Source organism: Pinus tabuliformis, chromosome 3_2 (genome assembly GCF_031772625.1).
Source record: "Pinus tabuliformis cultivar Carrire ecotype Pingquan chromosome 3_2, CPIR1, whole genome shotgun sequence".
Classification (NCBI taxonomy): domain Eukaryota; kingdom Viridiplantae; phylum Streptophyta; class Pinopsida; order Pinales; family Pinaceae; genus Pinus; species Pinus tabuliformis.
The window spans coordinates 694,754,571-694,756,152 of NC_142302.1; the positions used below are offsets into that span (position 1 = coordinate 694,754,571).

The window sequence follows — 1,582 nt, forward strand, 5'->3', positions numbered from 1 at the left end:
TGCATATGCCTTTTTAAGAAAATGCTGAACGTTTGCCATAATGCCTCTATCCTGCGCTGCTCTGCCTCTGTCTGATATTCCTCTGACAGATATCTCTGCGCTCTCTGACTTACCTGAACGTTAGCGCATTGATTGTCTGCCTGAACGTTAGCGCATTGATTGTCTGCCTGAACGTTAGCGCATTGATTGTCTGCCTGAACGTTAGCACATTGATTGTCTGCCTGAACGTTAGTCTCTCTGCGCATATGCCTGAACGATTGCATTCTCCTGAGCGCTGCATCTAGAATCCCCATAGTCCAGTCCAACACATTATTTTTCTAGGGTGGGCTCAATACCGTGAGCTTGCTCACGCTAGAGATGTAACGCGAATCTTCAGCCTTCTCAACACCATTTTTTCAGCGGTATTAAAACGCTATGTACTTACTTGCGGCATTGCTTGTCTTAATTGGGTTGATTTCCTTTTGGCACGCGATGTACAAACTTCATTGATTGTGTATTTCTCCTCTCTTATCTATAAGTGTGGGAGTCCTGAAACTCTTAGAGATCCTCGCAGTTTCGCTGAGAAACTCTACACCAAGAGTCACTGCCACAAGATTATCAGAGTTTAGTTGCTTGCAGAAAGCGGGTATGCATTGACAGTGGAAGGACTCTTCACACTCAGGGATGTTGAGGAGCTCGGCGAGTGGATGAAAACTAGCTCGGATATATCTCCTCTCATTGAGACAGTTTCGGCAAAAGAAGATCGTAGCGGCATGAAGAATTAAGACGATTATTCGTTGAAGTTTCAGAGAGCAAACCGGTTACATCAAATCCAACAACTCGATAGTGCTGCCACCGACAAATGCACAACGGAGAATTAAAATCGAAATGTGATGATGGTGGTTCACCTTTCGAATAGATCCCTGTACGTGATGGAACGACTTTCAAGAGAGCTGGGGACTGTAATGATTTAGCGCAGAGCAGAATCATTTGTCCAGAGAACGCCAAGAATTGTTTGGCATCTACAATAAGAAGAGCAGATCTCTGAATTTGCTTCTGCCGGCATGAAGGATATTTTGGCAGGTTGCCCAAGTTGTATTATGTGTTGGTGAAGGAAATAGCGCACATAATCAGAGACCACCTGCGAATTTGCAGCTGAGCCTGAGTGGCAGAGATAAACATTATCTGTGAGTTTAGTAATCTTATCTGAAGCTCGATTTGCCACATACATTCCTGTGCTTTTCCGCGAATCAACTCCGAGCACCACTCCTCCATTGTAGGTCAGTCCGATAATTGTTGTCCCCATGGAGTGAGGGGCATTCATCCAGTGCATATCCATTGTTTTAGGCTTGTACAAACCCTTGTCTTGCCCTCAAGAACCGTAGATTAAACTACAGAGCTCGTCCGCCTCTGACCAGAGCTTGAAGGGTTGAAGTTGTAGAGACCCACATCAATTTTGGAAGCCTTGAATGGTGCGCTGGCACTATTTCATTATGTTGCGAGTTGTTTTGAATTGAAGACTGCCTTAATACTAGTGTTGAATGGACCGAATGACCCTCATATGCATTGGTCAAAAGCGCAGTGGAGAGGCAATGTAACGGCT

General features: G+C 44.9%; 1 pseudogene; it reads right to left on the bottom strand.

The window, feature by feature from the left end:
• Positions 1 to 714: 714 nt before the first annotated feature.
• Positions 715 to 1,318, bottom strand: LOC149182528 (proteasome subunit beta type-6 pseudogene; annotated as a pseudogene).
• Positions 1,319 to 1,582: the final 264 nt, after the last annotated feature.